The sequence below is a fragment of the Doryrhamphus excisus genome, linkage group LG1, assembly GCF_037039965.1.
Source record: "Doryrhamphus excisus strain RoL-2023G ecotype Guam linkage group LG1, RoL_Dexc_Guam_v1.1, whole genome shotgun sequence".
Lineage (NCBI taxonomy): Eukaryota > Metazoa > Chordata > Actinopteri > Syngnathiformes > Syngnathidae > Doryrhamphus > Doryrhamphus excisus.
The window spans coordinates 14,389,475-14,415,313 of NC_136357.1; the positions used below are offsets into that span (position 1 = coordinate 14,389,475).

A 25,839-nucleotide genomic window follows, 5' to 3' on the forward strand; every position below is an offset into this window, starting at 1 on the left:
TCTTTGAGTCTTCTTTTGGACCGCGGCTGTCATCCTTCCTTCAGTGTTTGATGCCATTAATAAGACTGATTATAGGGTCTGAGTGTGTGTGATAGTGTGAATCATCCAAAAAGCTTGTTAGAGCGAAGGCTGAACTTTATGGCTTTCAATGAATTCCAATTCCCTCTCATGCAAAGAGAACTTGACAAACGTTATTTCACTTTTTAGAGCATTTAAAGTGGAGTAGCGCCGTGACGTGTTCATGCTGCCCCGCTCGCCATTTTTTTGACTCTTAACCGTTGTTAAGTGGCACACTCCAGTCAACGAGGCCGTTAACATTCTTGAGACTTGTGCTTGAGCTTAAATCAAGGACAGAGGTGATTCTCCACGTTCTTCATTAAAGATTGATACAAACAGCTGTTCCTCTCCATGGGGAAACATGGCGTCCGTCAAGGTGCTGTGCTTAAGTTTGAAACGACTTGCAATCTGGTCAACACTTGGGAGACCTAGAGAAATAGTTTCAGGTGGGCTAAACAGTCAATACAGTCCCCCTCCCCAATATTAGGGGGACACCTCGTCATTTTATTTTAATGGCATACTTACGGGTCTATACGTTGTTCCTTGATGAAACAAACTGCATTGTCTCATGACAACATGTCATTTCTGTATCTGCATGGTCATGTTTACAATGTATTACCTGCTCTCTGTATAATGTGTGGTATAAATTATTCATTCATTCATTCATTTTCTACCGCTTTTTCCTCACGAGGGTCGCGGTGGGTGGTAGAGCCTATCCCAGCTGTCTTCGGGTGTGAGGCGGGGTACACCCTAGACTGGTCGCCAGCCAATCACAGGGCACATATAGACAAACAACCATTCACACTCACATTCATACCTATGGACAATTTGGAGTTGCCAATTAACCTAGCATGTTTTTGGAATGTGGGAGGAAACCAGAGTACCCACGTAAACCCACGCATGCACGGGGAGAACATGCAAACTCCACACAGAGATGGCCGAGGGTGGAATTGAACCCGGGTCTCCTAGCTGTGAGGTCTGCGCGCTAACCACTCGACCACCGTGCAACCCTAGGAGCAAATTCATTCATTCATTTTCTACCGCTTTTCCTCACGAGGGTCGCGGGGGGTGCTGGAGCCTATCCCAGCTGTCTTCGGGCGAGAGGCGGGGTACACCCTGGACTGGTCGCCAGCCAATCACAGGGCACATATAGACAAACAACCATTCACACTCACATTCATACCTATGGACAATTTGGAGTCGCCAATTAACCTAGCATGTTTTTGGAATGTGGGAGGAAACCGGAGTACCCGGAGAAAACCCACGCATGCACGGGGAGAACATGCAAACTCCACTAGGAGCAAATTAATTAAATCAATTTATTCTTTCCATTCTTTTGTCAAGTGTAACTGTGGAGGAGCGATTGCAATATAACTGGCTGCGCTGTGCACATGCACGTGTTCAGAAGAAGAAGTGACCTCCATGTTTGCACAAAGCATTAATCTGGCTAAGATAAGTGCTGGTGAAAAATGCTGCACGCTTGCCCGAGAGTGAGGAGCAATTAGGTCGAGGATGCGTGGCTAACAGCTGCTGATGAATGAGGAGCGGCGTGGATTGACGGAGCGGCGGCGTTGTAAAAACACAGCCAGCTGTTCTTCCTAGGGGCGCTCAAGTGCTTATTAGCTCCGTATCCAGCAGGAATAGAAAAGCGGCATTATGAGCGCGGCAGGCAGGCTTCCACCTTGTGTGCTTTGCTCTCCACGGTGAGTAGCAAAGTGCGGCTCGCTGACTGTTTATGTTTGTCGTGGGCCTGGGACTCCAAGGGCCGATGCCACTTTGCCAACTGCAAATTGGCAATCATCCTGTCGCATTTTCACTGCTGTGGTTAGCGCAGAGCTTCAGCGAGAAGGTCAAAGCCTGTCTTATTGGAGGAGAGCACGCTCATCATGTTACCTTTTCAGAAAGAAATCCTTCATATTTGTCCAAGCTGACGAGACATCACAGCGACACAAGACTCATATTCACATGTTACACCATTATTCCTTCTTCCAACTCCAAAATATGCACATTATATGTCAATCACTGATGTAAATACACACCCAATGTTTGCAAAAAACAAAGATCTGCTCGCCCTCAGTCTTGTTCACATTACAATGTTCTGTCTGAACTGAATGGATACAGCTCTGTTGAGTAGATGTCATTGTAACTTTGCACTTAAATCTTAGACCTGCACTTCATATGTGGGATCCTGACATGTATTATCCCAATATAGCATTTTGGGGATGTTTATTTGTTTCACATGTGTTACACCAAGAAACTTGATACATGCATCCTGTATGTATGGCTAAAATATTACTAAAATATGGCTAAAATATTACACCCCTCTCAATACGTTGCAGTATGCACCTTACAATCGTAAACGTATTTTCATAAAATACACAGTGCTTTTAACAAGACAGCGGGGCACGATCGTGCATCAGTCACCGACGGTGTTTTTTGTCTGTTTGTTCCAGGTGGCTTGTCTGGTGATATAAAGTCAGTTGGCAAACTGCTTGTAGTACTGAACACGTTTTCAGAGAAATATGTGTCAACAAGGCTGACAATTTATTGTGTTTATTGCCATTTTTGCATGAATCACCAACTTCACACAGCTCATATACAGCATGAAATAATTATAATATATACAAATATACACAAAATATACAAAGTAGATATAAATATATATATATATAAATGTATATAGTATATATATATATAAGTATATTGTATATACAAATATACAAAGTAGCAATGATCACATACACATATAGCTGAATAATGAACAATACATATAGCAACTTCTGATCAATCCAACTATATTTCAGACTTAAAATAATGTACAGATTTAAGCCCTGTTTCAAGCCCCTCCCATTTTTTGGTCAGACCACACCCACTTACGGTTTATTCCCACCCACTCCGAGTACGGATACGAATACAGATACTGTAATTTAGATGGGCAAACAGATACAGATAGTGGTGTACTCTCTCATACCTACGTTAATCTGAGCCAGCCTATAGATATAGATATAGATATAGATATAGATATAGGTATAGATATAGATATAGATATAGATATAGATATAGATATACGTAGATATAGTCTCACATGTTGGCATTTAGAAAAGACATAATAGAGTGAAGCTATGAAATCCGAAGCGTAAAGCGGCAAGGGATTACTATATATCTTATTAATAATGAATTATTATTTTAATAATATGCAATGGTCTAATAAAAAAAGAACTGTGGGTGGACAATGGCTGTCAGTTGCACTTTGGACGCCAGACTTAAAAAAAATACCATTTTCTCTAGGTTCTACATTGTACATTTCTTTCCAAATCACAAGTGAAGGCACTGAGCCAAGAAGAGAAATGTTTCTTCTAGCTTTAATTTGCAACATCAGTGCACTAGAAAGTGATTTTGGCCGTCTCCGCCGCATACTGAGGTGCATATCTCTCCCAGTCCGACAAGAGAAGAGACCTCGCGGGATGTCGACATCCAACGCTGCTGGCGGACTGACAGTAAGATTGTGCTGCTGTGTCGAGGGAGGGCAGACTGAATGCGTAATGTAGAGCTGTCATGTGATCAAGAGAAAACGCCTCCGAGGAGCACGGCGGCCCAGCTCCAGGCAGGATCCAGAACTTGCGGGACTGTCACCAGAACCACTGAAACACAATCCAAGCAGAACCTTTGGGAGATAACAAAAACCATCAGAACAACAAAGGCATTTTTCATACTATATAATGTTTAATCTCCTATACAAACATGTTTGTCCCCTTTGAATTGCCCCCCCCCCCTCCAGAAACGTTTTGTCTTTACTTTTCATAGAACTAATTTGTTGTACCACTTGATGTGCTTTGTTTGGTCAGGTGTGAACACAATAATCAAACCCAATGTGGGCCAAATCGACCGCTCGGATCCAAACAAACTCTGGCACGCTTCATTTCAACTGGCAAGTGATGCAAAACAACATATTGATCATGTAACTACTAAGTACAGTAAAAAAAATCCTACTAATTACTACTAATCCCAAATTCGACACTCTTCCCTGGTGACCCCGACATGATGACAGCTGTCTTTGGGATGTCGGTGGGGTGTACGGGCACCTGGTGGTAGCCCCGCACCAAATCAACCTTCGAAAAGTTGGTGCAGCCCGCAAGGTGCGCCGAAAAGTCTTGGACATGGGGAACAGGGTAGTGGTCGGCCGTGGTAGCATCATTGAGGCGGAGGTAATCCCCACATGGACGGAACCCGCCGTCAGCCTTGGCCACGATATGAAGGGGTGGGCGCAAGGGACGGGGTTTTTTCCGCTTCCTGTTGTGGTTGAGAGACGGGGCTTTCATGTCTCATGTAGCAAAGAGTGCAAGTTAATGTTTGCAAGAAAAATAAAGTTTTCTCCCAAATTCGACACTCTTCACTGGTGACCCCGACGTCTTTGGGATGTCGGCGGGGTGTACGGGCACCTGGTGGTAGCCCCGCACCAAATCAACCTTTGAAAAAATGGTGCAGCCCGCAAGGTGCGCCGAAAAAGTCTTGGACATGGGGAACAGGGTAGCGGTCGGGCGTGGTAGCATCATTGAGGCGGCGGTAATCCCCACATGGACGGAACCCGTCGTAAGCCTTGGGCACGATATGAAGGGTGGACGCCCACAGGGTGGGCACAAGGGACTGGGGGTTTTTCCGCTTCCTGTTGTGGTTGAGAGACGGGGCTTTCATGTCTCATGTAGCGAAGAGTGCAAGTTAATGTTTGCAAGAAAAATAAAGTTTTCTCCCAAATTCGACACTTTGGCACTTCACTCTCTACAATGTGTGGACAAACAAAACCTATGACATGCTAGTTTTGTCTGGATGCTACAAGAAGGTGCGGCACCTCCTTGGCATTTTGGTTCAAATTGAAATATCGCAGTCAATTGAAGTCGGGTCACAAATAAAAGGAAACCAAGAGGGAAAACAAACGAGCGCAACAATGAAAAGGAGAGTAAAAGGTGCTAGTAAGAAAGCAGCCTTAATGTCAAAGCTGTTTCCAAATCACTGATTCAGCTCATTGAGGAGATATACAGCACTAACCTTTAGAGATTACAGTGACATTAAAAGCTGCATATGGCAAGTGCGGGGGGGAGGCCCAAGTGGCGTCCGCCTCCATCGTCCTCTCTCACCTCTATCAGCAAAAGTAATTACGACAAGGCAGCGTGACATCTCAGAAGGGCCGGTGCTACCCTGCTGGGGTCATGGAGATACACCCCTCTCTCCTCGTGAGGAGGAGACAATTATCTCCCATGTTTAGGGACTGGCCCTTCTGTCCTCCAGCCGTAGCGTCTTATCGCAGCCATTTGAGATTTTCAAGCAAGACACCAGTGCTCACTCTGGGTAAGATGTAACGGCATCCCTTGGCGGCCGCGCTTTCATTAATGTGTCTGCAAACTTGTTGGAGGTGGAGATGTTATGTGTTTTTCTCGCCGCTGCACAGATATGTTAATGACGTGCTCGGCTCAAGATGACAGCTGATTGCGTGCATGAGCAGAACAAATATGTATGTTAATTCGGAGCCACTGAGGAGGCGGAACAATATGATGCCTTCTTGGTTGGCTGCCTTCATTTCTTATTCCCACATTGGTTTGTTTTCACATCATAGGATGGTGTAGACCGTGTCCTTCATTAGGAATCTTTGTTGAAAAACGTACTCACACTAGGCCAATCGTACCGTGCCTGGGCCCTCTTAACACCTAAAGGTGCTTGACTCTTGTGAGCGGTCTCACGAAGAAACGCAGCTTTCTGATATGATGTTTTCATTGTTCCCGAAAACATGAAAGCCATTCCGAGTACCGTTTTATGGTTCGGCGCCACCCCTAATATACAGTGAAGAAAATAAGTATTTGAACACCCTGCTATTTTGCTATTTCTCCCACTTAGAAATCATGGAGGGGTCTGAAATTTTCATCGTAGGTGCATGTCCACTGTGAGAGAGATAAACTAAAAAGAAAAATCCAGAAATCACAATGCATGATTTTTTAACAATTTATTTGTGTGATACAGCTGCAAATAAGTATTTGAACACCTGTGTATCATCTAGAATTCTGACCCTGAAAGACCTGTTAGTCTGCCCATTAGAAGTCCACCTGCACTCCATGTATCATCCTGAATCAGATGCACCTGTTTGAGGTCGTTAGCTGCATAAAGACACCTGTCCACCCCATACAATCAGTAAGACTTTAACTTGTAACATGGCGAAGACCAAAGAGCTGTCCAAAGACACCAGAGACAAAATTGTACACCTCCACAAGGCTGGAAAGGGCTACGGAGCAATTACCAAGCAGCTTGGTGAAAAAAGGTCCACTGTTGGAGCTATCATTAGAAAATGGAAGAAGCTAAACATGACGGTCAATCTCAATCGGAGTGGAGCCCCATGCAAGATATCACCTCGTGGGGTCTCAATGATTCTAAGAAAGGTGAGGAATCAGCCCAGAACTACACGACAGGACTTGGTCAATGACCTGAAAAGAGCTGGGACCACCGTTTCCAAGGTTACTGTAGGTAATACACTAAGACGTCATGATGTGAAATCATGCATGGCACGAAAGGTTCCCCTGCTTAAACCAGCACATGTCAAGGCCCGTCTTAAGTTTGCATATGACCATTTGGATGATACAGAGGAGTCATGGGAGAAAGTTTTATGGTCAGATGAGACCAAAATAGAACTTTTTGGTCATAATTCCAATAAGCGTGTTTGGAGGAAGAAGAATGAAGAGTACAATCCGAAGAACACCATCCCTACTGTGAAGCATGGGGGTGGTAGCATCATGCTTTGGGGGTGTTTTTCTGCACATGGGACAGGACGAGTGCACTGCATTAAAGAGAGGATGACTGGGGCCGTGTATTGTGAGATTTTGGGGAACAACCTCCTTCCCTCTGTCAGAGCATTGAAGATGGGTCGTGGCTGGGTCTTCCAACACGACAACGACCCGAAGCACACAGCCAGGAAAACCAAGGAGTGGCTCCGTAAGAAGCATATCAAGGTTCTAGCATGGCCCAGCCAGTCTCCAGACCTGAACCCAATCGAAAATCTTTGGAGGGAGCTCAAACTCCGTGTTTCTCAGCGACAGCCCAGAAACCTGACTGATCTAGAGAAGATCTGTGTGGAGGAGTGGGCCAAGATCCCTCCTGCAATGTGTGCAAACCTGGTGAAAAACTACAGGAAACGTTTGACCTCTGTAATAGCAAACAAAGGCTACTGTACCAAATATTAACATTCATTTTCTCAGGTGTTCAAATACTTATTAGCAGCTGTATCACACAAATAAATTGTTAAAAAATCATGCATTGTGATTTCTGGATTTTTCTTTTTAGTTTATCTCTCTCACAGTGGACATGCACCTACGATGAAAATTTCAGACCCCTCCATGATTTCTAAGTGGGAGAAATAGCAAAATAGCAGGGTGTTCAAATACTTATTTTCTTCACTGTATAGTCATATATATACATATACACACACACAATTTCAAGCTAAGACGCTAAGACATCATCACTTATATAGACCTTTTATAGGTATTATTTTTTTCAACTCATGGATGTGTTAAGCCCAGCAGTATGTCTGTTCAGCACCAGTGGTCCGCAGCGGGCCATAGCTGCTTCCTCTGACCCCCCCCCCAACATCCCAACAATGGTCACGCCAGCTTGGCTCTACTGAACAAGGCAACATGGCCACTGAGGTGTCATGTGGCTTGTCAGTCTGCAGACAAGAAGCCATCAGTCCTAGGCAGGCTCTTCTCATTTAACACACTGAAGTTAAAGGGGAACTGCACTTTTTTTTTTCCATTTTGCCCATCATTCACAATCCTTGTGTGAAACAAAGACACATATTTATTTCCCTTTCCAGTGCATTATAACATGTCAAAATGACTTAATATGAGGTAGCTAACAATGCACGTCATTTAGCATTAACATGTACACTGATGATAACATGTAATAGTTGCAGTATCTTGATTTAAAACACTATTGGAACTTTGAAGGAGCATTGATACACATACTTATGCTAGTTCCATCAACAACAGTGGCATAGCTACAGCGACAACACTTATGATGTCCCCTCTCATTGAGATGGCTGTGTCTTCCAGCACAAGACATGTTCTCCAGTCCTCAGGTAAAAATGCTGATGGAAAAAGAATATCTTGTTGTGTGTTTGTAGCAAACTTGTATATAGGGGGCAGCAAAGCAGCACATACAGGACATGAGCGTAGTTTGGTTAATATACAAGTCAGTTATGTAAATGGAACACTGTTGCCTTTTTTTGGAGTTTTTTGTGAGGGCTTTAAAATAGGCACTATGTCCCATCCGTTGTTAGCTAGCTCATATTAACTCGTTTCCTCATGTTAGAATGCACAAAAAAGGGAGAAAAATGTATGTGTTAACACCATTTGTGTTATGGCTGCAGTTTTGAAGGCTTCCCTCCCAATAAATATATTTGACAAAAAGCATTCAGCCTCCACCTCCCCACTGTGCTGCAGAAATCAGGTAGCGAGAATCCACAGCATTGTCACAGCAGCTGCTTCCATGACAATCAGGTGCGTGAACGCTATGAATTCACTCGGCAAATATAGGACATTCATCTCTCCTACATTCCATGTCAGTGCTGCACTGTACGGCCTCATTCACAACAGAAATGGGTCAATATTATATGCTGTGTGTATATATATATATTCTATAACTAAATATGCCCTATTGTGGTTAAAAAATAGTCAAAACCTTCAGCCTAAATTGCCTAAATTGGAACAACTGAATACTGTATTGTTGTACAGTTGTCTGTTGTACTGTTACTGAAGTTAACCGCTGCATAGTTTTACAGAATCAGCAATAAAAAAAAAAAAATGTACTCACATTTTGATTATAGACATTAACGTTCATATTAATGTACTGTAATGGTGTAGTTCATTTGCAGATTCATTTGCATAATGGATTCCACAATGCACCATGACCACCACCACATTTTTGGGTGACTTTTGACACATATTTTCCTTGAAATATTTCAATAACCTGGTTGCGCATGGCCATGGAATCACCAATAACCCTTTTGAGAAACCCAAAAATGCTCATAATCCGGTTTTTAAAAACCCAAATATTACCCCTGGGTTACTCCTTTTCTAATGTGACTATTGGGTCATGTATATGCCTATTAAGATATCCCCATCAAAAGAAATATTGATTTGTGTTCTGCGCATGTTCCAGTTGAAAGGAATCTTGGAAGTATTGAATTTGAAAACATGGCGGCATGCAAAACTGCAACAGCGAGGAGGAACGTGGTGAAAGGCAGAGAAAGGTTTATGTCCTGTATAGACAGTTGATAGACGCCTTGGTACCTTGCAGGAGTTGTTGATGTTTTTGTATACAGGAAGAAGAAGCGGAAATGAAGCGGAAAACGCATGATGACGTTCTCCGTGCGTCACTGTTTTGATCGGGATATCCCGATTGTTTACATGCATGTATACAGGAATAACCCTGTTGCTCAGGCATATAAACGGGTTATTCCGAATGTTTCAGAAACCGGAATATTAACTGCATGTAAAAGAATGAAAAAAAAGCAAAAAAACAGGAAATACAGTCAGAAACAGGAATTACAACAATAAAAGCAATTATAAACTGAGTTTGGGTGTACCGGGGTAGCTCTTATAATTTGCCTGCTATTCCACTTGATGCCTTTAAAAATCAAAAATGCACCTAACAAGCAGGGCTCGACAATAACGCTGTACCGATGGCCCGGGGCAAGTTAAAACAAAATTGGGGCAAGTAAATCCAATCAGTGATATTCCCGTCGGGCAAGTACACTTTGGCATGCCGTACTGCCAAGAGTTTTTTTTTTTAAGCGGTTCTTGTTGGGTGTTGATAAAACACGGACTGCGTAATTCCGGTGGTAATTTGCAAAGCAATCCTTGCAAATCTTGAAATGGACCAATCAGAATCGTTTATTTAGACCACGGTCCGTAATCCACAGTCCGCGTTTTACCCACGCCCGTTGTTCGCGATCAACCAATCAGCGATGGTTTGACTACGAAAACATCCATCATGGCGTCGCTGCCATCGTCTAATTCTGAAGAAAAAACGCAAAAAGTGATGAACCAGTGCCTCCTAAACAAGTATTTTATTAGCGGCAGCAAATCAAAGGATGGCACAGGTGAGTGAATCACATTGCTGTGACAATTTTAAGTAATCACAATGAAACACCACCGATTAGATCCAATACCAAGTGCTGATTTTGCACAAGCTACAAAATCTAGCGGTTCCATTTCTCTGTGTATTTTTCTCACCTTTGCTTCACAAATTATTGTTTGACCATTGAGCATTTTTCTGGATTAAAAACACTTTACTAGTACACAAATGTGTTTATTCAATAATGTTTCATTGTGGTGCACAACTTATAAATATCACTGCTTACTATGACTACCATGTGTAAGGTAGTATGGTAGTACTCTCATTTCATCATTTTCATCTTTATTTGAGACATTATGGCAGTCTTTTCATTTTACATGGGGCAAGTAGTTCTCACCTTAAGGATTCCCCATGGGCAAGTCATTTTGGTTTTTAATGTAGAGCCCTGACAAGCGTAAAATAATAAGTGAGAAAGTTGCTAATTGTAACACGTTGGACACATTGGTGGGGGGTTAGGGTGGAGGTTCATTGCAATTAGTTGCAAGTGCAATGAGAGGGGGCGAGAATGAAATGAAAGATGTGTAAGGAGCCTCCTAAATTGTAACGAAGCAGCCCACCCCTTGATAAGCATGAAATCACCAATTTAGGCTCCCATGCAGCATTTAAATGTATGTTGTTGTTGTTTTTTCTTAGAGCCTCAGAAACATTTGGCTTTGTTTTCAAGTAGCTAGCCTTCCCACTCTACACAGGAGTAATGAAGAAAATTGAAGCTTCATATAATCCCATGCTTTGCTTGCTCTCAGGCCCTGATTGTGTGAGAGAATCCATTTTGCAAGAGGCTTCTTTCGCATTAGTCAGGCAGCAAGTGGCGGCTTCATTTTGCACATTTAACAACTTCTTTTTTACCAGCACGAAAACAATCACCTACGCTAAATTCTAAGTTTTTCTCTTTCTAACTTTTCCCAAGCACTTTTGCTTCATCACTGATCACTTGAGTTTTTTCCAAGAGGTGTTGACCGACAAACATCTGAGACTTTTTCAGTGAGGTCTCCCTGTTTGCTGCAACTGTTATGAAACATGCAGTAGATAGATGAAATGTTACAAACCGGAATTCATCAAGTCTTACTGTGACATGCAATAATCCTCATTCATTCATTTTCTACCGCTTTTCCTCACGAGGGTCGCGGGGGTGCTGGAGCCTATCCCAGCTGTCTTTGGGCGAGAGTACACCCTGGACTGGTCGCCAGCCAATCACAGGGCACATATAGACAAACAACCATTCACACTCACATTCATACCTGTGGACAATTTGGAGTCGCCAATTAACCTAGCATGTTTTTGGAATGTGGGAGGAAACCAGAGTACACGGAGAAAACCCACGCATGCACGGGGAGAACATGCAAACTCCACACAGAGATGGCCGAGGGTGGAATTGAACCCTGGTCTCCTAGCTGTGAGGTCTGCGCGCTAACCACACAACCACCGTGCAGCTTCATGCAATAATCATCCCTGGTTAAACTGTTTTCACAATGGTTGCACATAGAAAAAAAATACATTTTATTTGATATTCTTCAAGATTTTTTAATTCATCACATGCCAAAAACCCAAGTGATGTACAGTAGGTAAAAATAGACCAGGTTCGGTAACTGAATTGCTCTTTAACTTGGCTCTTTAATCAATATACAAATATTATGCCTCCATGCCTTCCAATATTATGCCGGCTAAAAGCTCCATAGGTATGAATGCTAATGTGAATGATCATCTATATGTGCCGTGAATTGGCTTGTGACCAGTCCAGGGTGCACCCCACCTCTTGGGATAGGCTGGGATACCCCCGCGTCCCTAGTGAGGATAGTGGCATAGAAAATGGATGGATGGAATTTAGAAACGCCTGGCAGGCCGGGTTAGGACACTTGTCTGATGCAGGCCGCAGTTTGACCATCCCTGCCCTTGATGGACCAAATTAATATGAACAAAACAACCTTCTTCTTTAGGATTTCAACAATGGTGATCACATCCTTTTCCCCTCTCTTCGCTTATCTTTCCTGCTTTGCTTCGTACGTCTTGTTTTGTGTCGTCACATACTTTTTAAGAGCTTACTTAAAAATTGTTCATTTTGTGTAAAAATGTGCTTACTTGTGCAAATGTATGCTGGGTTGTTTTAACAATCCCACACTGTTCTCATCTATAGGAGCTTAGTTTGGATTTTTCACCCCTCCCATCTTCTCTGTGTTTTGGCATCGCTCTCCTCCTGGCGTTGATGTTCTCTCTCTGATTGTTTTCTGAAAAAGTCCAGAAGTGCATTTTGTTATATTTGACTTTTCCATACGAAGATTGTCGCTTTTGAATGGTACTTAAATGCTGTGTGGTGACTTCAGCATCTCCTGCAAGAAATACACACATACATGATTGATGGGCTGCAAATATTAACTCCTTGCAAATACAATAATAATAGTCATTTAGTAACAGTGTGCTTAAACCAAATATAGAGTGATAGTAAATAAATAGATGGACTGTCATGCCAGTCACCTACTTCACCTCCTTCATCCTGGAGCTCCCTTCTGCTTGATTCTGCACAGGTGTTTCTCATCACCTGTGATTACCTGCTTCCTATTAATACCATCTGGTTCCTCCTATTAGTTGCAGGTTTGTTGTACTTCCTGCTCACATATTGTACCTTACCTTAAGTGTCTGCCAGCTTAGGATTTCATGTCGAGCCTCAACATTGACAAGCTTAGATTCCACATATGGCCATGTTGTTTAAATCTATGTAGCTCACTTCCTCACCATCCATACTTTATGATGAATACAATAAACATATCTCACCATGTCAATTATTGGTGGACTACGGTGGCTAGAATTCACAGCAAACAGATTTTACTATGATGTGTTGCATTACATGAATGATTAGCTCAGAGCTCGTGAGAAACAGAGCATACAGCGGCGATAACCACCTGCCGTGGCGTTAGTCGGAAACAAACATGGCATTCTCTCGGTCAGTTTAGTAATGTATGTAGGAGCAATTTAGTAGTGTGTTCCTAGGTTTATAATATCTGTTGATTTATTTTTTGTTTGGATTACTTGATAATATTTTTTGTTATTTATTTATTTGTTTATTCATCATATTTTGTTGGGGTTAATTAGTAGTTAATTTGTGGGTTTATTTCATTGGATAACACCCTGGGCACCTGCAATCTATTTAAGTAGGCAGTGCTCACAGGACCAGCATGCACTGGGGTGGGCCTATGGTTTTTGTACCAGAGCAAGAGAGGCAGCAGGAGACAATGTCTTTGTTCCTTTTTTGTTTGCTTGCTTGGTAATCCAATCCAATCCACTTTATTTATATAGCACATTTTATAAACAGAGTTTCCAAAGTGCTGCACAGACTAGTAAAATTAAAAGTAATAATCCAAAACTAAAAGATCATTTAAGAAATAAAATAGTAAAATAGATATTAAAATATTAAAAACAAGAAACAAAGCAATAAAAGTATTAAAAATAAAACCAATTACAATAAAAACGAAGAACTAAAAGACACAGGACCATACGACTCACTCCGAGTTAAAAGCCAGAGAATAAAAGTGGGTTTTAAGACGAGACTTAAAGCTTTCGATGTTAGGGGCCTTTTTTACTTGGGAGGGGAGAGAGTTCCATAGTTTGGGGCCAACCACAGAAAAGGCTCTTTTTGAAGGACAAATAGCCACTACAATGTAGATTCCCCTTGTAGCGAACAATTTTAAAATACGTCACAATCAACAAGGCAATGTGGTTGCTATCTCCATCTAGTAATTGTTTAATCATTTATGCAGTACATCAAAGTGAAGTTATATCAGTGTGAACCAGCTTGATATAACTAGCGACAAGCAAAACATTCGGGCCTCTCAAGCCCATGGTTTAAAAGGTTAAATGTATTTACTTGGGTTTGTGTTATATAGCTGACAAGGCAAATAGTTTGTAATTGTGTTTCATTTTGTGTTTGGAATATGCCGTGGGCCAATAAAGAATAAGCTGCAGCCCTTGTGCCGAGCTTCGGAAATAACCGCCTCAAAGTCACCTGAGAATTTGTGTGGTTTGTGTAAGCAATTAACTCCTTTATCCTCAGCTGCTGTGGCCATCTTGTGTCAAATATTCAAAATCAATAGGAAAGAAAGCAGAAACAAACATGTGAGAGGCTGGACCTTTTTCTATGACGGTGTTGTTCCCGAGCGCCCCTGTCTGCATTATGAATGATGTGTGCGTGAAGACGGAGGAAAGCGCTCCCTAGAGCAGTTTTTATGGTCCTTAAAAGAACCCAGAGGAGTCTTGGGGAAAAGCAAGCCGTGTGGTGGCTCGTGAAGAATTAATAGGCCCCTCTCATTTCGATGTGTCTGTCGTCTCCGACCCGCCCACTTCCATGCGTTCCCGACAGCGCCTTTGATGATGGCTGATAACACAGAGCAACTCCCCAAGAGTGCGGCTTCCGACAGTGAGGGATAACTCCACCCTCATTGTCATGAACCTGACTATGTCATGTGACAAAGCACAGCTCTATGTTCTTTGGAGTCATGTATGTGTATGTGGGTCTAAATGTTTTGTTTGCTTCTGGTCTTTGTGGAGTAAATCTATGTATTAGCTTTATATGTCTTGTTCCCTCGGACTCACAAAACAGAGATAAAGCTGCTTTTAATTACCGTATGAGCAGATTTTATTTCAGCCATACTTGAATAACAGTTTCATTTAATTTTTTTCCACAATGGATAATGCACGGGCAGCCAGTCATAGGTCAGCATCTTGGTCAGTCAAGCATCCATGTGTGGGTGACTCTGGGGGCAATGTGGGTGTCTTGCCCAAGGACTGGTAGCTCCTGAGTCAAAGAGCTATGTCAAAGATATCAAGGACCAAGACAAATATTAAAGATCACATCATCCGAAGACTAATGTTGTCTGATGGAATAAACAACAGTGGAGAATACTGCAATACTTTACTAAATAAGAATTGGAAATTATATCCTGAATTCAATGTTTCTTTACTCATGTATTTATTATGTTATTTTTTATTTATTTATTTTATTTGTGTTAATTTTATTTAGGACAGCTAGGAGACCAGGGTTCAATTCCACCCTCGGCCATCTCTGTGTGGAGTTTGCATGTTCTCCCCGTGCATGCGTGGGTTTTCTCCGGGTACTCCTGTTTCCTCCCACATTCCAAAAACATGCTAGGTTAATTGGTGACTCCAAATTGTCACATTCCAAAATGTGAGTGTGAATGGTTGTTTGTCTATATGTGCCCTGTGATTGGCTGGCGACCAGTCCAGGGTGTACCCCGCCTCTTGCCCGAAGACAGCTGGGATAGGCTCCAGCACCCCCTGCGACCCTCGTGAAGATAAGCGGTAGAAAATGAATGAATGAATGAATAATTTTATTTATTCATATTTTTAACTACTTATCAGTTCACTTATTCACTTCATGTTCATTTGTTAACATATATATTTCTTATCTTCTTCCTTTAACATATTCTCAATTATTTACTTTCTTTACTTTTAGTTGGAAAAAAAAACATAGGATGGGAACTGTGAGCTATTTATTATTTGACCTTTAGAAGAATAGCTTCTCATAGAAGGCCTTCTTGACACACACTCACACAGCACAACTAGAGTTGCACAACACTCAATGACATAATGCATGGAAAAGTACATGAAAAGATAGTAAACAGACAAGCTACCAGCATAGTTAGTAAGAGTTCTAGCATGTCTCTGTCACACAAATGAAAAAATTAAACTTTCCAGGCACAAAAGCTCAAACTTTACTTATTGGGGGCAGGGCAACTGCTATATGTACTCTTTGTCCTCTGCTCAAGTCCATTGCTGTATCCAAATAAATTGTACTCTTATTTTTGTATGCAATTTGCAAAACAAATTTGCAAAAAAATATTTCCAATTGAAAAACCTATTAAATGGTGTGATCACTGTTGAATAATGTAAATAGAAAATCAGTTCCCAGGTCACACTGTGTCCATCCATAAACCTTAATTAACTGTCCAGACAATGCTTTAATTCACATTTTAATGTACTCTACTGCCACACAAGTGTAAAAAGAAGTGTACCACTGTTAAGAGTAAAACTGTCATCCATATGCACACATCCATTGAAACCGCTGTGATGCCACAAGGGGAAGCAGCCATGCCATTAGTGCCATTATGGTAAAAGGCACTATTTTTTTTTTAATCTGATAGGGGCCAGCCTGTTTGTAGCCTCTGCGGTGATCCTGACGTAGGTATGTAATTATGATCCTGTGCCAGGCAATTTTGTACTCGGCCATTCAAAACCGTCAGAAAATGACACAAATGCGCCGGATGACTTGTTGGAGGACAATTTGGTAATGACAGAGGAGAATCACACCGCTGCGCCGTAATGTGTCATTTTGTCCTAAAAGTGCCAGAGAGTCCAAGATGGAAGCCTCCTACTTTTCATGATGGATGTGTTTATGTGTTTTGTGACTACACGCCATGTTACAACACTTTGTTATCGTTGTGTTGGTGCACAGCCTGCAGATGGAGTCACCTCTCAACCTGCCCTCGACACACCCAAATTTTACCATGAATGGCCAATGTACCAATGTAATGATACAGCCATATTTAATGGCCCTTGATTGCATTTCGCTGCTGCTGAGAAGCCGAAGATGAAGACGCGGAACTTCACTGAAACTGAGGGTTTAGGCCCATAAAAAACATAATATTTGGAGGACATAGCAGTGACACAGCAAGAGGAAGATGAGTGATATATATATATGAGCGCTGTCAATAGCTGCATAGAAAATGGATGGATGGTTCATATTATGAGTTCGGTTAATATTCATTATAACAAACATCAGGTTATCAAGCAAATCATTGTTAGGGTTAGGGTTAGGGTTAGGGTTAGGTTAAAATTTAGCAAGAGAAAATGCAAGCCACTTGGAGTGCTAACTGCAAAATCTACAGGAAGAACAAGGAAGTCTCGAAGTACATGTCCAAGACAGCAAAGAACTGGACAAATATTGAAGATGACATCACACACACAACAAAGACAGAGCCACACACAAAGGGCTCTATATTCGCTCACTTATTTATTCAACAAGTGTCTATTTCTTTTTCTGTCTATTTTCTCTTTGAATGAGATTCATCATATGAGATACGCAGTGGCTGTTTGTGGTTGGCTGAAAAAAAAAACAAACAATTAATACAAAAATGTAAATGTTGGTTCATACGGTTATATTAAAAAGTGGTTACTGGGGATTGTTTATTGCATTGAAAAACCTGCCTGTGAGGCTTTGGTGACGTGTGTGCAGTGTTGCACTGTGTTTGCCTCTACCAAGAATAGACGTCAGAGCTGCCGATTTTTCAGGGTACCTTTGGCGGCCATGTTTTGTCTCAGAATTTTCACTGCGCAGCCCAGCATCCCAAATTGGCCGCGCACAGCGGTGCGCTGGACGAAATTAACACTGCATGGGGTGCGCCACCTTTGGCTGCGCCATGAAATTAGAGCTCAATGGCTTGATGCAGCTTCAGCTCCAGGTCATGAACAATCTAAAATAACGCTACTATAATTACATGAATCATGACAATTTCAACAATATTAGGCAATGCATTTATTTCATTGAACAATAAGTTATTACTTAATATATGACTTTGGAGCGGACGCCCCAAGTTTGAATCTACACTAGTAATCATCATTGGTATTCGTCAGGAAGGATTATAAATGGCTCAAGCCAAAATCAGTATACGGATCAAAAAAAGATCAGCTGTGGCAACTCCATAATCTGGAAAAGCTGAAAACAAACAAAAATATCCAGAAATTACAAAGTGAACAAGACTGACATGACAAAATGTAAGCAAACATGTTGTTGGCGTCAACATGTACAAGATGGTTTGCATGAGTTATGAGTCGGATAATGGGTAGGAGTAAATAACATTTGCTTCATTCTACTCCTTTTCGAACATGTTGAAAGTAGCAAATGAAACCAATTGACATTCCTAAATTTAACTTGTGAAGCATGTCCAAAACAAATAAACTACCATCATGCCATATCCAATAACTTTAGATGGGGTGTTAGCATATTCCACCTGAAACCTTCCTTTTCCATCTTGTGTAAAAACTGACAGCAACCCCCAGGGAAAGCAACCCTGTTCCGTGTTTTGAAGTGTGGCCTTGGGACATTTCTGTGCTGCAACAAAGTGCTGGCTGACGCTGACAGGAAAGCCAGGAAAACATGCAAGATAGCAGCGGGATGCTGTAAGACATCCTCAGGAGGAATGTTCTTGAAAACACCAGCAGTTACGTAATCTGCGCGGGAGAGCAATCAAGCTGCTCCGGTCGCCTTAGAGAGGCCCGCTTCTTCACGGATCAGCACAAGAGCAAGAGATCAACCCATCTCCAGTTAAAGGAGCCGCAGAGCCCGCTGGTGGGAAGCGGCGAGCAAGCCTGAGAGACGGGGAGTCGTGTGCGGGATATCGACACGGAAAGCAAAATTAGAATTGATTTGCGGTGTGGAAAGGGGGAGGGGTTGAGGTCTGGCACAAGCTCCTGTGAATCCCTAATCCGCCTGTCTTTGAGGAAATCTCCGTGGCAGAAGCGGCTTCTCATTACTCTCACAGACAGGCCTGCGATCCGTTGCAGATTGGATGCGAGACAAGCTTCAGGCTGTGTTAAGATTCCCAGCCTCTGCTGCACTGCAGGCCTAATGGGATTCTTGTAAACAGGCAGCTCACCAGAGGACGCCCCACTATTAACTCTTTCAAATGGTCGTGGCGGCAAGTGTTTGATCCACTTAAAACGCCGTGAAAATTCTTCACATTGCTGATAGGTTTCCTGGCTTGTCCAAACGTTATCAGCCAAAAGGTCATTAGCTCCACCCAGTGCAAAGTACGACGGACTTCTGTACTTTTGAGTGCATAAGTGCCTTCAAGATGAGAAGTACGGCAAAATGCAGTTTAGTCAGGACCCTGATGTTACATCCTAAGTGGTGAGTGATGGACACACAAGTATTGTGTGAACAACAATATCAAATCTGCATGTTTTATTAAAAAATGCAAATAAACCAATTCATTTTTAATTACTGAACAATTCAAAAGTGAGGAAAAAGCTAGCAGATATTTCTCTTATTTGTTTCAAGTGTTGGCCATAATGCTCCGTTGAGTGTTTATGATTCACCATTGAAAAGGAGAGAAGAAAAAGGTAAATATTGTGTTCATAAGTAAGTGCAGTCATGGATTTGGCTACCACTATTTAGGCAGACAGGAATTAAGTACACACAGTATACGAGTAATAGACACTGTAACACTGTACTGTAAATGTACTGTTTCTTTTCATTAGCTTTTCTTCCTGGTTCTTGGAACCACATTGGAGAAGTAGTCAATAATCACACAATGTAAACATTTTTCAAATTGTTTTAAAAAAATAATACATTTGGTTACAGCGCTGGACTCTACAAGGAACATGGAAAAAGACAGTCAAGGATGAAAGTACACCTGAGTCTATATTGCAGTTGCTGCGCCCCTCTCGAAAGTGAAAGTCAAGTTTGTGTAGAAGTGAGAGTTAAGCTTGTGTGAGTAATAGAAAGGATCGCTGAAAGAAAGTGAAAAAAGGACAAGTTGAAAGTGTCGCTAGGGCAGGGGTCTCAAACATGCAGCCTGCGGGCCAAATGTGGCCCGCATGACACTAGTTTGAGGCCCCCGCCTTGATATGAAAGTTTAATGTTAGTGCGGCCCGCGCAAGTTTGATATGGATGCTGTATGGTATCATGTACCCAGAAAAAATTATTACATTTGATTAATGTTCATGTTAAAGGTTAAATAACTTAATAGTTATCCTCCCTATCTGTGTGGAAGTGGTAAGTTTTTGTTTTTTTAAGTTTAAAGGAAATAACTTGAAGGCTACTGTTTAGGTCGCTAGCTCTCTAGTTTGCGAGTTAGCATGTGTCTCAAGACCCTGCAGTTGCGCAATATGTTGTAAATAAAAAGAGTATAAATGTGACTATAGTCGTGTTTTGTCATGTCTACAGGGCTCTAATAATGCTTTGTTCATTTTAATCTGAAAAAAATAATTTGTCTACCCACCAACTATATGTGGTTTCTTAAGTTTTTATTATTTGCCGTTTTATTATTATTATTATTATATGTATTTATTTATTACTGATTGATTGATTTTCTTTATTCTTTGATTTGTTTATTTTTCATCTTATGGTTATTTTTCATGATTGAAATAGGATTGTAAATCCAGCTGAATCTATTAGCGTGTATTAGAGTATACAGTATGAAGCGGGTTTTTTTTATTGACACATTTTGCACCTATCGATGTATAGTCAATTACTTTACAGTGCCAGAGCTGTCTGATATTTTTGTGTGCAGAGCTTCAGTCAAAGACTTTAAGCCTCTACTATTGTATTGAGCTGTCTAAGATAGTCTAAAGTCTAAGACTTACTGATAACCCTGTAGATAGTCTTCCTGTGAAAGTGCTCAAAGATGTGTTTCATACTGTTGGCCCGTTTATCTTAAAGTTGATCAATGCTTCTCTTACTTCTGGTTATGATCCAAATGCATTCAGACCTGCTGTGGTACAGCCACTCCTAAAATAGCACAACCTACACCCCTGTGTCCTGTACAATTACAGACCCATTTCTAAACTCTTATTCTTGTCAAAAGTTCCAGATGGAATCTCACTTCAAACTACACTTTAAAATATTTTAAATAATTTGCTCATGCGAGCAGACTGGTGGCTCAGCCATTCTGGTGCCTTTACATTTGGCGGCAGCCTTTGACACAGTTGATCACAATATCCTTCTGTCCCTCCTTGAGACATGTGTAGGACACGGTCCTCCATTAGTTTCAGTCATATGTAAAGAGGACCTATTATGCTTTTCTGACCTATAAATGTTGTATTTTCGTGTTAAACGATGTCAAAGTTTCTGATAATGAGGTTTGCACATTTGGAAGTGAGCCCTGAAATAAGTTTGGGATGGCTCTGAAAGTTCGGTTACAGAGGGCAACACTGGTTTGTGATGTCACAGAGTGCCAGGCTGCCTTATATGGGCGTGCGCTGTAGGCCAGATATGCTAATGCCAAGCTCTCTGTCACGATACGGCTTGTAGACGTTGCGGTGCGACCCCAGGATGCAGGGGGCAGGACCAGATGCAGGTAAAATATTTATTTTGAATAATAATTACGGAAGCAGGATACAGCAACTGAGGAAAGCAGACCGACAAATCATAATGATCCCACCCCGGGGAGAAGCACACACCTGAACTAAATAGGCAACAGAAATTAGGAACAGGTGTGGGTGATAATAGCAACACAGGGGAAAACAAGTCTGGAGTCTACCTGAATATTTTAAACACTGGTATTCCCACAAAAAACATGCAATGACCACATTACATGTTAATGATGTATTGTAGAAAACCTAATGCTAAAATGCCAAAGCTACTTACCATTGAGAGATGTCTTGAAGTAACCTCTTTTATTGAGAAACTTCGAACTGTACAGTCTCTGCTTTTGGATCGGATTCAGGATCCAATACATAAGGCTGTATGTTAAAAGCAGACATTTCAAAAAGATTGTCTATTATCAACGCATATACCGTTTATCAACTCTTGGGTTCAGTTGGGTCCTCCTGAGCACTTGAGAGTGTGACCAACCACAGCGTAGTGGGCGACCCTGGAGGCGGGCCGTGGGTGAAATGAATTAAAACAGACCGTTTTCACGGGAAGCACAAAATCCAAGAAATTCAGCTGGTATCGGTGCAGATTCTGGAAGATCTACATAGCTTTCTATGTGGGTTATCATGTGTCTGCTCTATAGGAGTCCACAACTCAATACAAAGGGACGAAACATTTGCATAATAGGTCCCCTTTAGGCTGCACGGTGAATGAGTGGTTAGCGCACAGGCCACACAGCTAGGAGACTCGAGTTCAATTCCACCCTTGGCCATCTCTGTGTGGAGTTTGCATGTTTTCCCTGTGCGTGGGTGGGTTTTCTCCGGGTATTCCGGTTTCCTCCCACATTCCAAAAACATGCTAGGTTAATTGGAGACTCCAAATTGTCCATAGGTATGAATGTGAGTGTGAATGGTTGTTTGTCTATATGTGCCCTGTGATTGGCTGGTGACCAGTCTGGGGTGTACCCCGCCTCTCAGACAGCTGGGATAGGCTCAAGCATCCCCGCGACACTTGTGAGGATAAGCGGTAGAAAATGAAAGAATGAAAAAGGGTCTGTAAGTCTTGGTCTATGTATTTTCATCAAATACGTCCCCATATGGGGTTCCCAAAGGTTTTACTTTAGATTCTGTCTTGTTTTTATTGTACTTTCTGCCACTCGGTTCAATAAAAAAAAAAAGATGATGTCCAAACATACATATACATACACATACACTTCAAAACTGATTCCTTTATGACTTCCTCCACAGTGTCAATCAATTTCATGAAATTAAATGAAAATAAAACCAAGGTTGTGATATTTGGGGTCACTGGTCAATAGCCCACCTTTCATCTTATTGCCGGCCCTGTGTTAAAAACCTTGGTGATTGTATCATGACAACCAAATCAGTTCAGTGATCAAAGCAAGGTTCTTTTGACTCAGGATTCTTACTAAGGTGAAGCCATACATACATACATATAAACCACTTTGAAAGGGTCTTACTCTTCATTTCCTCACATCTATTATAACTCTTGTAACTCCCTTTCCTTTGGCCTTGACAATCTTCCATTCACAGACTTCAACTGCTGCAAAATGCATCTGCTCACCTGCTCACAGGCAAAAAAACGTTATGAAAACATTACTCGTGTGCTTGATTTATTCCACTGGCTGCCTGTTATTTTTAGGATTCATTTTAACATTTTACTGCTTCTTTTAAATGCCTGAATGGGCTAACCCTCTCTTATTTAACTGATTTGCTGACTTTACACACCCCTATTAGAACACTGAGGTCTTGAGGTCAACCTGTCTCTCCTACATCGTTCCAGGACTAGACTAAATACAGACAGAAACAGAGCTTTTGTGGTCCCAAGCAAATTATGGCGCTCTCTCCCATTGCAAATTAAAACTGCTCCTTTTGTGGAGCACTACAGACGCACCTTTATACACTGGCTTTCAAGGCAAGCTAATTTAGACATTTTTATCCATTTATTTAATTAGATTTTTTATTGTATCAAATGTTTTACTTGTTATTCTATACAGCACTTTGGGGCCAGCATGAACTGTTTGTTTTAAATGTGCTTTAGAAATCAAACTTGACCTTGATCTATTGCATGGCTGCCTCTCAATATTTTTCCATCAGTCATGTAGCGGTTTTGCAGCTCTGATTGTGCTATGTGAGTGTGTGTGTGTGTGTGTGTCAAGAAGACCTTCTATGAGAAGCTACTGAATCTAAAGATGTAATAATATCTGAAATCCGACTTTAATTAAGTCACAGTCGTGTAAGTGATCTGTTGTTCCTTTTTAGGATGATTGTCAAGGTTAACATAGGAGTTGCAAAACTGACAAATGATTCCAAGGCATTGGAACACTGCAAACCGGTTTTCAACAACAATAGGTCTGAGAAACAAGAGAGATATACACGGAAAGAAGTGAGATACTGTGTGAGAGATACGGACAGAGAAGGCGGCAAGATAAATGAGAGGAGGGGGGAAAAAGAGAAACAAATGACAGATACAAGGAAAAGAGCAATACAGAGTGACAGATACAGCAACAGAAGACAGAGAGAGAGGTGAGCTGGAGACAACAAAAAAATAAATACACATGTCGCTATCTAAGAAGAGAAAAGTGGACAGAAAAATAAAGCTTTCAACTCATTTAGAAAACCCAGTTGTGTAAGAACATTTGTGTCACGCATAATTTTGGTGAACGCAACCTATGACTAAACAATGTGTATCTCATTGAATGGATTAAAACAGGGGTCTCAAACTCAATTTACCATCTAGCGACAACTTTTAGAAACACAAACTTCCAAACTCAAACGTTCCGCCATGAACATGAACCTCAAACCGTTCATGTTCAACCAAACTTGGAATCCTCTATGTAAGACAGTTATTGATTTTTAATGATATTCAACGCAATGATCCCTAACACGGGCGACTGTTGCCAAGCTAAACTCAACTCTGAAACTCAACTTCCTGTCCGTCGTCCACTCAGCTCCCCTCGGGAACACATTTACAGCAACACACACAAACATGAGTCTTATTTATGACTTAAATTGTTTATTTTGTCCGATTACATCTGTTACATTGGGTAATAGGAATATAGAGGTGACTATAGGGGTGTTATTTCATATCTAGGGGGCTCTATTAATGTGAAAAACTATTTAGAAGGTTGTAAACAGGTTTTCTAAATAATAATTTGATTGCTACTTGAGGTAATTCACTTATCATGGTTGGGTTTGGAACCAGTTTTCCGAGATCTACGGGGGGATAGTCTATTTCAGGGGTCTCAAACTCAATTTACTTGAGGGCCACTGGAGCTAGGGTCTGGGCAAGGCTGGGCCGCATCAGGTTTTCCAAAAAAAAAAAAAAAACGCATTTATTAAAAACAAAAAAATATACAAACTTTTTCAGTGCTTTGGTTCCAATTTTCAACAATAAAAGCTCTGATAAAACCACTGTTCTCAGATATCTTCATTTTTATTTTTCTGCACAAAATAAGATGAAAAATAAATAAACAAATCAAGAATAAAGAAAATCAATCAGTAATAAATAAATATAATAATAATAATAAAATGGCAAATAATAAATATTTAAGAAACCACATATAATTGGTGGGTAGACAAATTATTTTTTTCAGATTAAAATTAACAAAGCATTATTAGAGCCCTGTAGACATGACAAAACACGACTATAGTCACATTTATACTCTTTTTATTTACAACATATTGCACAACTGCAGGGTCTTGAGACACATGCTAACTCGCAAACTAGAGAGCTAGCGACCTAAACGGTAGCCTTCATGTTGTTTCCTTTCAACTTAAATAGCCAAAAACTTACCACTTCCACATGGATAGGGAGAATAACTATTAACAGTTATTTAACCTTTAACATGAACATTAATCAAACGTAATAATTTTTTCTGGGTACATGATACCATACAGCATCCATATCAAACTTGTGCGGGCCGCACTAACATTAAACTTTCATATCAAGGCGGGGGCCTCAAACTTGTGTCCTGCGGGCCACATTTGGCCCGCGTGCCGCGTGTTTGAGACCCTTGGGTTAAATAAAAGTAATTTCTGTCACCTCTTGGCTCTTCCATGTGAATTTCTGTTAATAAGTGCTCATTGTCAGCAATTCCCTCTTCCACACTGTCCGTGCCGCCGCGTTTTTCCGGCTCATGCCTCCTTCCTGCTCTTTCCACATTCTCTTTCTGCAGCTGCGAGATAATATAAACATACATTTCTTTTCTGCAATGAGAGCTTCTTCTCTGGAGCTCATCTTGTAGGCCACTTGCGAATAGAGGAATTAATAAAGGTAGAGGTGATGACTGCTGTTGTTTGGCATCACACAGGACCAAAATAATGCCACGACTGTTTCACAGATTGAGGGCGGCGGTGGTGACAATGCATACCCATACGGAAACAATTCGCATCATGTGTGCTATTGTCGTGCACTAGACATATATAGTAGTTGACAAGATTTAAATAAGTCGTGCAGGAATGTGATCATTTCATGGCAATGCGCAG

General features: G+C 41.3%; 1 protein-coding gene across 8 annotated transcripts in view; it reads left to right on the top strand.

Annotated features, from left to right (window-relative positions):
• The window catches only part of mgat4c (mgat4 family member C), a 128,623-nt gene that overhangs the window by 51,345 nt on the left and 51,439 nt on the right, over positions 1–25,839 (top strand). The window contains exon 5 of one of the 8 annotated variants that reach the window (XM_078790769.1): positions 3,903–3,985. The exons of 6 other annotated variants lie outside the window; for them this stretch is intronic. The gene's annotated coding sequence lies outside the window, so the exon portion shown is untranslated. Of the gene's footprint in view, positions 1–3,176; positions 3,986–25,839 lie in introns of those variants that run through there. One more of the 8 variants, XM_078790776.1, reaches the window with a different exon arrangement.